The 10,847-nt window shown below is 38.6% G+C and overlaps 1 pseudogene; it reads left to right on the forward strand.

Annotated features, from left to right (window-relative positions):
• The first annotated feature begins 865 nt into the window (after positions 1-865).
• LOC119051249 (charged multivesicular body protein 3-like) lies at positions 866-1,544 on the forward strand (annotated as a pseudogene).
• The last annotated feature ends 9,303 nt before the right edge of the window (positions 1,545-10,847 follow it).

Genomic DNA, 10,847 nt, shown 5'->3' on the forward strand with positions numbered 1-10,847 from the left:
AAGAAAAATTTGACATAGCAGGGCCAGGTAATAAAGAGAGAAAACAATAACAGGATAGTCAAGTATAAAGAAAACACATAACATAATGGATAGAATAAAAATAGAAGTATATAGATTCTCACTAAATTTTTTATCATTGCCATATTAAAAATAACTGAAAAATGAAACTCATCTAAAATAAAGTTGCAAAGATATGTTGACAATGAAGATATGGGCAAAGATATACAAAGCAAATACAAGCAGTGCAGGAGTTAAAATACCAATAAGCAACGAGGCCAAAAACATTAAACAGAACTGAGGTATGATTTTATGGTAAGACATGCAATTCACCTAGACTCAGGAGAATTTCTCCCATAATTTATGCATCAAATTTTAGGCACAAAACAACAAGCCTTCAAATACATAAACAGGTTCTGTAAGTACAGCTAGATCTTTGAAGAAATATAGTGAAAGAAATTAATATACCTCTTCCAGAATTGTATAGCTCAAGTAGATAAATAATAAGTAAGGGCATGTATTATTTTAATAATACAATCAACAAGCTATAAAAAACAATGTCTAACATCAGAGAACATATATTCTCTGCTTAGCTGCATGGAACACATACAACAATTAATAATGTTCTTGGCCACAAAGAGGACAATAAATTCTAAAAAGTACAGATTTTACAGGCTATATTTGTGTTAATAATTCAATATAAAGATAAACAAACTTAACTCCTTTGAAATAAAAATGTGCTATTTTAAAAATTCTAAATCAAAGAAGAAATAAAAGGGAAAAAAATCTCGTCTTCTTACTGGCCCCGCCCAGACAGCTTACCAGCCTGGTTGCAGGGAACGAAAAGCCAGAAGGGGCAAGGCAAGTACAGTAAGCAATGGGGCTGTTGGGAAAAAACCCAGAGAAGCCACCCAAAGAGCTGGTCAATGAGTGGTCATTGAAGATAAGAGAGGAAATGAGAGTTGTTGACTGGCAAATAAGAGATATTCAAAGAGAAGAATAAAAAGTGAAACGGTCTGTGAAAGATGCTGCCAAGAGGGGTCAGAAAGACTTCTGCGTGGTTCTGGCCAAGGAGATGACCAGGTCAAGGAAGGCTGTAAGGAAGCTCCATGCATCCAAAGCTCACATGAACTCTGTGCTATGGGTATGAAGAACCAGCTGGCAGTTTTGTGCGTGGCTGGTTCCCTGCAGAAGAGCACAGAAGTGATGAAGGCCATGCAGAGTCTAGTGAAGATCCCAGAAATTCAGGCCACCATGTGGGAGCTGTCTAAAGAGATGGTGAAGGCTGGGATCATAGAAGAGATGTTAGAGGACTCTTTTGAAAGCATGGATGATAAGGAAGAAATGGAAGAAGCAGCAGAAATGGAAATCACCAAAATTCTGTTTGAAATTAGAGCAGGGGCGTTGGGCAAAACACCTAGTAAAGTGACTGGTGCCCTTCCAGAGTCTGAACCTCCAGGAGCAATGGCCACCTCAGAAGTTGAGGAGGAGTGAGAGGAGGAGCCCTGGAGGCCATGCAGTCCCAGCTGGCCATGCTCTACAGCTAGGGGCCACCCAGCTGGGTCCTTAAGCTCTTCTCATGGCTTAGCTGCCAGGTGTGTGTACACTCCTCTGAAACAGCAGCTATTTATGTATCTCTTGCACTACACCTCTGTGTTGAGGCTTTGCATTCTAGAGAAGGTTTTCTTCATTCTGCAGAGGTTTTGGGGATTGTTCTTGAGAGGTGATGTAATAAACAGATCATTTTTAGGAGTATAAACAGAAGTACCTTTTTTGGAGGGAGGGCAAAGAATTTGGTCTTTTCACAAAACACTTCTGAGAATGGAGTTCATTGCCTGAATGTTGAAGACTGGACATTTTTTTTTGTCTGCAAAACACTATATAAATGGATTTTGATTTAAAAAAAAGGGAGCCCTGGTTGGTGTAGCTCAGTGGATTGAGCATGGGACTGTGAACCAAAGAATCAAGGTTTGATTCCTAGTCAGGGCATATGCCTGGGTTGCAGGCCAGTTCCCAGCAGGGGATGCATGAGAAGCAACCATACATTGATATTTCTCTCCCTCTCTCCTTCCCTTACCCTCTAAAGATAAATAAATAAAATCTTTTAAAAAATAAATAAATAAATGAAAAAATCTAAAAAGAAAACAAGAACACTTAATATTAAAACTTAAAGAAAACAGTTAAAATTGAAATTAATTTTATAGTTTCAGAAGTCTTTTTTTAAGAAAAGATTTTATTTATTTATTTTTTTTAGAGAAGGGAAGGGAGACAGAAAGAGAGGGAGGGAAACATCAATGTGTGGTTGCCTCTTGCGTGCCCCCTACTGGGGATCTGACCTGCAATCCAGGCATGTGCCCTAGACTGGGAATTGAACCAGTGACCCTTGATTCGCAGGCTGGTACTCAACCACTGAGCCGCAGCAGCCAGGGCTAGAAGCTTTTATCAAAAGTAAAAAAAAAATTTAAAAAAATGAAAAAAGCACTTCTTTTTTATGTTAAAAAGACAGACTGAAAGAGTAAACAAGTTCCACAGGAGCAGAAGCTCTTTTGCTTATTGCCACTGACTACTCACTTAGAATAGCACTGAGAAGGTGATGTCTAGAGAAAGAATAAGTAAAAAAAAGCCCTTGCCTTTATTTTTTGGTAAGGACCAATGGATGAATATCAGGTAAACCCAGAGTAGGATAAAAGAGATAAAATAAATACACAAAGTTAAGATTGACAAGGAAGGTGACTTCCAGTCAGGATGACAGTATAGGTGGACATGGCTTGCTTCTTCACACAATCACAACAAAGTTACAACTAAAATGTAGAACAACCATCCCTTAGAACCATCAGAAATTGGGTTGAATGGAAGTCTGATAATTACAGAATTCAAGAATCACATTCATCCAGACTGGTAGGAGTGGAGCAGATGCAGAATGGGCTGGTCCCACACCAGTGTGTGGTGGATGAAATATTGGGAGGGATATCTCAGAAGCAAGGAATCTCAGCCCCACACCAAGCGCCCACCCCAGGGTTCCAGTGCCAGGAAGTTAAGTCCCTGTAACTTCTGGCTGCAAAAACAAGCAGGGATTGAGTTGGTAGAAGAAACTTCTAGAGCCTCAAGCAGATCCTCTTAAAGAACCCACATATGGTCACACCTACTCAGACTCACTCCTTCTGAGCTCTAGCACTGAAGTAGCAGCTTGAAAGGCGCCAGGGGCATACTAGGAGAAACTGAAGTGTCTGGCATCAAGACAAGCAGAGGCCATTATCCCTTTTCTAAACCCTCCCCCCACAGAGCCAAAGAGCCGGCAAGCTGGTGTCATGCCTGAGACTCAATCAACCTGGCTAACAACATTTGCCCTGAACTGGAGAGCCTCTGAAACTCTGTCCCAATCAACTTACAGGCCCACTTAAGCTGCTTTTCCATATGAATGGCTGGTCTTGGCTCATGCTTCACAACTTCCTAAACACTCTCAAACAAGCAAAAGCTGGCCTCAGTGAGCTCCAGACCTGGCATTAGTAGCAGCTAGCCTAGATTCACAGCTTGGCTTTTCCTGGGAATCTCCAAGCCCAGCACAAGGAGCAGCCATCTCAGATTGCTTTATAGCTCAGGCAGGGTGGCCCCAGGCAAAACCCAGGTGGGGGCTGACTTTGGCCTGCACCACCTGAGAAACCTCGGGGACTGTGCACTCAGTGGACAGATACAGACCATGTCAGAGCACCCCCGCCCCCTGCCCTGCACAGCAGATCCTCCACAGAGGGTGGAAGTTGGTGGTCAGTGGTTACAGCCAATCCTTTCAGCTGAATGGCCTGAGTAAATTCTCCCATTGATCTGCTGAGAGCAACCAAAGCTCCACTACAAGAGGAGGGTGTACCCTCCACTACAAGAGGAGCCCATATGAAGGGTGTACCACAAGTATCCAGCTTGGGTGATACTGTAGGTTATGCCACTGGACCCTATAGGACACTTAATATGTTAGTCCACACTACCAAGACATGGAGTATAGACATGGTAGAGCTGTTTTGAGCTCTACCTATACAGAGAAATAAACAGAGAGAGGCTGGCAAAATGAGGAGACAAAGAAACATTGCCCAAATGAATGAACAGATAAAAACTCAAGACAAAAGCTAAATGAAATGGAGATAAGTAATCTATCAGATGCAGAGTTCAAAACACTGGTTATAAGGATGCTCAAGAAACTTATTTTGGACCTCAGCAGCATAAAAAAGGTCTAGTCAGAAATGAAGGATTCACTAATTGAAATAAAGAACAACTTACTGGGAAACAACAGTAGAGTGGATAAAGTCGAGTATAAATCAATGATGTGGAACATAAGGAAGAAAAAACATTCAATCAGAACAGCAAGAAGGTAAAAGAAATAAAAACAAAACAAAAAAAACAAAGAAAGGCTAAGGAGCCTTTGGGACAACTTCAAATATACCAATATCTGAATCACAGGAGTACCAGAAGGGGAAGAGAAAGAGCAAGAAATTGAAAACTTATTTGAAAAAATAATGAAAGACAACTTCCCCAATTTGGTGAAGGAAATAGACATGCAAGTCCAGGAAGCACAGAGTTCCAACAAGATGGATGCAAAGAGGCCTACTCCAATACACATCATAATTAAAATGCCAAAGGTTAAAGATAAAGAGAGAATCTTAAAAGCAGCAAGAGAAAAGAAGGTAGTTACTTCAGGGGAGTTCCTGTAAGACCGTCAGCTGATTTCTCAAAAGAAACTTTGCATACTGGAAGGAATTGGCAAGACATATTCAAAGTTATGAAAAGCAGAGACCTACAGCCAAAATCTTGCAGCAAAGCTATTATTTAGAATTGAAGGGCAGATAAAGAGCTTCCCAGACAAGAAAAAAACTAAAGGAATTCATCACCACCAAACCATTATTATATGTAATGTTAAATTATATGTAATGTAAATACATTACATACATATATTACATATATCACATATATTATATGTAATGTAAATAAAGGGACTTATTTAAGAGAGAAATAAGACCAAAACTATGAACAAGAAAATGGCAAAAACAGCCCTGGCTAGTATGGCTCAGTGGACTGAGGTCGGCCTGTGAACCAAAGGGTTGCTGGTTCAATTCCCAGTCAGGGAACATGCCTGCATTGTGGGCCAGGGCAGGCCCTCAGCTGTGGGAAAGGCAACCACATACTGATGTTTTTCTCCTTCTTTCCACTTCCCTTCCCCTTTCTCTAAAAATAAGTAAACACTTTTTAAATGGCAGAAATACATATCTTTAACAAGTGAGTCAAAAAAACAAACTAAGTGAGCAAGAAGAATAGAGACTAAATCATGGACACAGAGAATGTTTTGATAGTCCCCTGATGGGAGGGGGGTGTGGAGAATGGGTGAAGAGGTGAGGGGGTTTAGAAGTACAAACAGGTAGTTACAGAACAGCCATGAGGATGTAAAGTACAGTGTAGGCAATAGAAGAGCCACAGAAGTTATATGCATGACTCACGGGCATGAACAATCATGGGGGGATTGCCTGAGGGAGTGAGGGCTGCTTGGTGAAAGGGAGAAAGGGGGAAAATCAGGACAACTGTGATAGCATGATCCATAAAATATAATTAAAAATAAAGAAAAAGGTTAACAAGGAAGATATAATTATATGTATATATTACATTGAAAATTATAAAAGAACATTATGTGTAATTCTCTGGTAATAAGTTTGAAAATCTATAGAAACTAGGTGACTTGTGAGTGAAATGTAACTACTACAGCAGAGAGATATTATTTTTTTAAATTTTTTTCTTCATGGACACACAGCCTTCCTGTTGTTAGGTTGAGACCTTGAGACTGAGAGCTGGCTAAAGGAGTGAGAATACAAGTGACGTAAGCCACTTCCAAGGCCTGACACCTAAAAGTATCCTGTTCATTCCTCTAGTGCTCCTACGCAATGATTTCAGACGAGATCGGGCGCGTTCAGGGCGGTATGGCCATAGACCGCAATGATTTCAAAAGACATATTTTAGATGGCAAAGCTACAGCTGGAGAGTGGTTCTCTGACCTACCTCAGACTATACTGTGAGCCAGAAAAAACCTTTATTGTATTAAGCTTCTGATACTTAGTGTGTTGTTACTGCAGCCAAGCACAGCATATTCTTACTGATACAGCTACCACATCTGACCAAGAAAAAATGGAAACTTGAACAGAAAAAAAACCCTTCTAAGCATTTAAAAGGATGACAAAACAGTCATTAAAAAGCATCTGTTGATTTTCAACTGATAGAGACATTTAAAATACTAATCATATTTTATTACTAATGCTTAGTTGCCAAAACAAACATAATTGTCACATTAATCATGAAATACTGGTGTCAGTTGAAAGTGTTGAAAGGCCAGGTCCTCCATAATCAATAGATACTCTAAAAGTTGAAAATCTCAACTATTAAAAAATTTTAGTGTGGTACTACCCTGGTTAAAAACTGTGAGTACTTTACATAGACTAAATGTATGATTACGACCGCTTTCAAATATGTTATTAGTATATCCTTTAAATGACCTTTTTCAAATTTCCTAGCTTATGATGAGGTCCATCTTCTGCCCTTGGCATCTCTATACATTTGTCATATGTTTTACATGAAACTCTTGTGAGTCACGCTGCGTTTTCTGATATGTGAAACAGCATGGTTTTTGTATTCCACCTGAACTGAGAAATACAAAACAGTTTAATATAATAGCAGCTGAAATAGAGGGCCTCTTCCATCCACATAAAGAATCGAAAAGACTAGTGTAAACAGAAACAATTTCAACATATTCTCTTATTGTTTTTCATTGTTATAAATAGCTTGAGCCCTTGGGTCTCTTATAAGTCAATGTTCTCCATGACAATTTTTGCGAATTCCACCAGGAGATAAGTGAAATTCTGTGAGAAAAATATTACGTGTACAGCAGAAGTTACTTGTGCATTCATAGTCACAGATGAATCAAAGATATTTAACCACAGACCTACAACTGTTTTCAGAGAATTATTAAGTCATATAGAATATTTGACCCAAAAGGCAATGGAGCTATCACATTCGATATTTCCCCAATAACAGTAGGAAAATAAAATCAAATACGCTGTCTTTTTCTTTAGAGTATGATTATCCTCAGGCCTCCACTGAGCTTAAAACCTGGAAGCTTCACCACATCCACCTTCGAATATTCCCCATAATGTTCTTCAGGCATGTGCAGTCACATCTCAATCTCAGTGACAGAAATACTTAATCTTACACTAACACCACTGCAACCCCCACACAAAAGAGGACATTGGAAATCACTTACAATAATTAGCACTGATAATATTTTGGGTTATATTTCTGGGCATCTAGGTACATATGTGTATAACCTGAGTTTCATCAAACCACCCCAGTGTGGCGCTAAATAAAAGATCATTTCAACAGCATCACCTCTGTTTTGCTGCCTTGTAATAAAAGTGCAGGACCTCACCCGCCTGGAAAATCCTGTCCTACTCCCAATGTGTGTCTATTGTTTCAAGTAGCAGTCTTGCAGGTGCCCAGGAACCCGTGCAGGCAGCTCCCACGTGGCAGGTCCCAGGCCCGGGTGTTATTTAGGCAGGGCCCGCTGCCTTTGGCTATCAAGAACTGCCCTGAAGCCTCAAAGCTCCCACCAGGGAGCAGGCCAAGCACAGCAGCGGCAAAGAAAGCCTCCTTTTAGATTTTCTGTTACATCCTGTTATAGGCAGACTAAGAACAGTGCCGCTGGTGGTCCAAGGCTTTCATTTAAGTAGCTCTTCCTACTTTTGCATACAGTCCTCTGCCTCCTCGAACCAGTTCAAAGTCCACGGAGACTGAGCAGGGGCAGATGCAAAGGCTGTAATTGGACTCAGGCTCCCATCCCTAGGCTTCGTCTCATAGTCAAATTTGTTTTTCACAACTCCCTTTTCGTTCAGAGTGAGTTATTTTCTAGGAGGTTCCTTCCTTCCCCCAAGCAAACCGAGAGAAGCCCAGAGGGCCACCCAGCGCTTCCTTGGGCCTGTCCGGACTTGTCTGCATCTCAGAAGGTGACCCAAAGGCGCAAACCCATACAGCCCTCCCACAACATCACGCTCACGCTGCTGTTTCCAGAAGTGGGATCAGGCCATGATGCACCGTCTTGATCTTGTTTTTTACAATGGAATACTGGGTCATGCACGTTTTCCATGTCATTCAAAAGGAATTATCATTACTACAGAGAGCTGTTTTGTGAACATGCCATCAGCATTTAACTAGACTTCTATTGTTAGACATGAGAATTTCTAATTTTCCTGTAAAACATAATTGCAGTGAACATCCCTTAATAAAAAAAAAATCTTTGTGTTTCTCTCTGGTTATTTCCATAAAACAAACACCTGGAAGTGTATTACTTTGCCTTGTACATCAAGTTTCCTTCCAGAAAGTTTGAAGTAATTTGTATTTCTAGCAGTGTATAAGAGTGTGAATTCACTATGCCTTCGTGAACACTGGTTATTGTTTTAAAATTTTCCAGTTTGGTAGAAAAAATTGTATCACCTGAATTTATATTTCTTTTGGTAAAAACAAGTTTGAATATTTTTCCCAGTAGCTACTGCTCAGCCTTATTTTATCTTTTGTTAAAAACATGCTTGTACTTAAAAAATTGGGAGACAGAACACTTAAAAATTTTATATACAAAGTGATCATTAAAATGCACAAAATTAATAAATAATGTTAATCACCACTTTATGCTCTACCCTTTATGAGAAATAGATATTAGTGGTAGAGTTGTTGCCCCTATGAACCCCTTCCGAGTCACATTCTTCTCCTCTGCCCACAAAGGTCAGCTTTATGCTCACACACACAAAATTCATGCATTCAGGTACCCATGTGAATATGCTTTAAATATGATCATTTTCATAAACTGTAGTATACTTTATGTATTCTTGTTATGGAAAATTTCAGACATTATACAGCTGATAGAATAAAAAGCCCCTCATGCATCTTTAAAAATTATCAGATTGTAGTTAATCTTACTTAAGTTATACCTCCAATTCACCCACCCACCCCTGCATTATTTTGAAGTAAATCTCAGACATCATACCATTTTATCTGAAAATGTCTCAGAATGTATTTTTGAAAAGTAAGAGCTCATTAAAAACCCACCCATAATACTATTAATCATACCTGAAAAACGGAGACTATTTTTTCAGCGAATATCGTTTTCCAATTTCTAGTTGTCTTCACTTCTATTTTTGAAGTTTGTTTATTAAGTCAAGATCCAAATAAGGCCCATACATTTTGATGGGTGTCATGTTATTTATTCACTTTTATATTGGTGTTTTTATCTTTTATTGATTTTAAGGATTGTTTATATAGTATACATATTTTCCTATGTTCTTATTATACATATTATTGTGCTGTTTGCTTTTATATTTTCTTAAGTTTTTGATTTGTAGGAGTTATTTTTAGAATTTCCATAATAAACTCAATTTTTTCCTTTTTGAGATGTTTCTTGAGAGAGCCTTTCACCCCCAGTATCAAATATTCATATATGTTTTGGGCTGATATTTTAGTTAAGTTTACTCTAAACTCTTCTTATATCTAGAACTTAAAATCATATATGTTATATTATGAATTAGTGCTCCAATAGAATGATTTTCAAAATAGCTTCTTTGTATTTTTGGATGAGGAAATTGAATTTCAGAGTTGGGTTTTTTTTTTTTACACAGCCAAATAAAACCTAAAATTTAAACCTCTCTCTTAAATCAAGTCCATTACTCTTACCTTCTTTCATTTTTCTTTACAAACCATAAAGAAATGGGTGAGGATCTCAATAATCTAAAAAAAGTTTCCCAGTTATAGATAGTGACTTTAGAAAAGATTTATTTAAGGTGAATTTCAAATACTCCAGCTCAGGAGAAAGATTAACTTCCAGAACAATTATAGAGTTTTTCTCCAGAAAACTGAAGGAATATATAATTACTGTATTCTAAGTCAGTGTTTGTAACAAAATCAAATATAAAACACATACCTTTTTAAAAAATAAGATTTGCTCTAGTCTTTAGTAAAACAAACCAAGAACTTCTCAAAAACCTGGTTAATAAAAATGACCCCTGGTTAAGTGCTCACTATGTGTCAACTACTATTCCGAGGGCTTACCTGTATGAATTCATCAAAGCCTCACAGCAACTCTCCGATATAGGTCCTTTCTTTAAACCCCCCAAATTTACAGGTAAGGAAACTGAGGCATAGAGGAAATACGTAACTCACACCAGGTTTATAAACAGATGGTAAGCAGTAAAGCTAGGATTTGAACTTTGGCGGTCTGTGTTTATAGTTTGTACATTTTGTCTCCCATAGTAATTGTAGTATGTAGCCTCAAGGCAGCGGTCACAGGTGCTAATCTGGCAGAAATCAGGTTTGGAGCAATCTTGGCCTCTCTGTGCCCGGCAGATGTGTTTAGTTGTGCCAGGCCAGGAAGACAAATTCTGATTTCAAACAATGTGATGTCTTCCAGTTGCCTATTGACATACACACATGCTTTTCTCTTGGAATTAGATGTAGATATAAAAAAAAAAACAACCCAAGGACACAATATGACAACCTCTATAGAAAGCAGCTCTCTAAAGAAAACAATCGGAATATAGAAAACATTAACTACAAAAGCAGATAAATAGTGAGAGCAATAGCTAAAGCAAGAGAAAGAGAGAGTTAGTGACACATGAAGCTGACAGTTTTATTATGACCCTAAGGGACCTAAGGGTTATTATAGGCACTGAACTATACTGGTTTACAGTTTTAATTTTATTTTGATCAAAAGCAGATATTTTCTCAAGCAATTTCCAGCCTCAGCCTTCTTGGCTGAAAGCACAAACGGCCGGCTACTCACAGAC

The sequence above is a fragment of the Artibeus jamaicensis genome, unplaced genomic scaffold, assembly GCF_021234435.1.
Source record: "Artibeus jamaicensis isolate MK-2021 breed Jamaican fruit bat unplaced genomic scaffold, CSHL_Jam_final contig_387, whole genome shotgun sequence".
Classification (NCBI taxonomy): domain Eukaryota; kingdom Metazoa; phylum Chordata; class Mammalia; order Chiroptera; family Phyllostomidae; genus Artibeus; species Artibeus jamaicensis.